Raw genomic sequence first — 2,793 nt, 5'->3', positions numbered from 1 at the left:
TAAAGTGTGATATGCTAGGCAATCGATAAAACAAATTATACCACGATGATGAGCCCAACGCGTAGAACAACTTTCGTCAAGGACATAATTCGAGAAAATCTATATTTCACTTGATCCTATAAATGAGTTTCTCTAATTTCTCTGTATTTTAGCTTTAAAATGGAGAAAAACGTCAAAGGAGAAGATATATGTAACATTCCACCGACTTAGGGTCCCACCTCACGTGCCTTCTTGCGTAGTCCCACGAAAATGCAAATATCTCTCTATTCTGAAGTCGTATGAACAAACGGTTTGATGCGTTGGAAACTAGACTCGTAGACCTTCGATTTCATAGTTCGCAGGGACCATAAATCTTAATATATTGGGAGAAAACGTTCAAGAAATTTGACTCAAATTTCAGACAAATCTTTAAAAAGGAATTTACGGTAAATTTCGCCAACTTTTATTTTGTCACTTACCTAACTTCAAAACTTGAGATACCACACTTGAACACTTAAAATATCACATAACACATCATTTTTAATTTATTACTCACCCTCCATGTCTTTCCACGAAGATACTAGTTAATTTAGACGTTTTGAAAAGTCGGGGTGTTACACTCATAAATCTTGTTGTAATATCGTGAAGTTCATACTTGTTTATCATAAAAATCGTATCATAAATAGTAAAGCTAACCTTTGAGAAAAATCATGGTATTTATACTTTTGGTAGAAAATCATCAAAAATCATGGTTTTGAAGAAAATCATGATTCATGCTTGCTAAGACTTCTTGTTGAAAAACAATAGGCTCTTGAGAACAATAACATCATAGGGACTAATAACATCATCAAGAACTCATGACGTTCATAAGAAAATATCATGACAATTCATAAGATTTTCAACATAACTCTAACTTATTCATGGAGGGAAGCTAGTAGACATGGAAACGTACATAGGAAGAACAATGATCTCACGTGTAAAGGTATCCTTACATACTTTAATCACTCAAAAGTACTTAGAGAAGAGTCTTGTCACGCCCCGAATCCCCAGAAGCATGACTGGCACCCGATGCCTTACTTGACCGAGCGAACCAACTAAAATTTAACCACACTATACACATGGACCATCAAGGCCAAACTAAACCAAAAGAAAAGCAATGAAAAACTCCATACGTTACCAAATGAAATACAAGGTCATCTAGGCCACTGTTTGAAAACCACAACTAAAAACAAGGCCAACATGGCTACAACCGACTTACAAGACCCACAATTGATGTCTACAAGCCTCTAAGATAATAAACCACTAAATCTTGATCGAGACAGAGAACTGACATACCCATCGACTAAATAAAACAAAATAAGACTCCAAACTTAGCAACTCCAAAAAGAATGGAGTGTACCAACCATAAGCTGAACTCGGCCATACACATGAGGATTCTTGTCTACCTGATAACCTGCAGGCATGAATGCAACACCCCCTAAAAAATGAGAACGTCGGTACGAAATAATATACCGATCATGTAAGACAATAGAATATAATAGAGAGAGCATAATTGAAACTTAAACCAGAATATAACAACCGTAATTTGCACAAAATTAAAAACTCACTAGAACCACACTACATGCGTAGTTTGTATCCACTTTGTCTGTTCTTGACTCAAATTACATAAATAACAAGAAGTTCGACCATCACACAACAACCTATTCGAGCCCTCAAAAGCTTGACATATGTCATCCACAATCACATGATAATGAATGCAGCGTAACACAATAAGATAACGATGGATTGAAATTGGAAGCATTCTGAGGATCCACAATGAATATCCGTGCTACAATTCACCATCTGCATTTTGCAGGTGCCACCTAGAAAGAAAGGGAACCAGTGCAATTAATATGCTTGAAATTGATCTTAATTGCTTATGATGAATGGATTTAAGGAATTCACCTTTGGTATAATTTCTCTTTCTTAAATTCTGAGTAACTAATTTTTCTCTGGGGCATGTGTGCATGATGAGTGTTTACATTTGATTGAGTATTGACTAATTGGTCTTAAAATTGATTATAGTGCATGGATCTATTAATTTCTTCGAGTTTTAATTTAAATATTAATGGTTCTAAACATTCTTTGAGCTCTCTAATTTTGCTTTTACTTGAGAAAGGAAAGTGAAATTGGGTAAAATTTCAATAGTGAGTATTTGAGGTTTTCTTTAGAGCTAGAAAAAGCTAGATTTGATTTAAACCTCAATGGAGGGCTTGAGCTAGAGATAGTCTAAGCTCGCTCAAGCAAATGTTTGGTTTGTTTAGCATTTATGAGTTTTGAAGTTTGAGAAAATCCAAAATAGATCCATTATTGAGTTGAAAAATCACAAGTGTATCTAGAATCAAAGCTACCCTATCATGTAATTCGTTCTAAGGTATTTAGTAAATATCTATCAAATCGACACCCCATCAAATATAGACTCCTAATCTCTTTAATCTTGGTAATTAACAATTGTGTTATGTGTTGTGATTGTGAATTGAAATTAATTACTTGATTCAAGTCATTCCCTCCACAAAAATTATTATGTCTATACAATATGCATGAGATAGGTCCTACCTTCAATCTCTGTGAGATTCAATCTCAACTCGTGTTGGATATATTTTGCATAAAATCGTAGCCACCTCCTAAATCAGAGAATTATTTAGAATTTTATAAACACCATCACAGATGGTGTAACAAGATTGTCAAAAGATCCTTGCTTGCTTAAAATACCAACATAAAAATTTGAAATAACTTTAAAACTTTTTTTGTGGGGGTGGGGGGTAGGGGGCTAGC

Source organism: Solanum tuberosum, unplaced genomic scaffold (assembly GCF_000226075.1).
Source record: "Solanum tuberosum cultivar DM 1-3 516 R44 unplaced genomic scaffold, SolTub_3.0 scf00287, whole genome shotgun sequence".
In the NCBI taxonomy this organism is placed as follows: Eukaryota; Viridiplantae; Streptophyta; class Magnoliopsida; order Solanales; family Solanaceae; genus Solanum; species Solanum tuberosum.
This window is presented reverse-complemented; position numbering follows the sequence as displayed.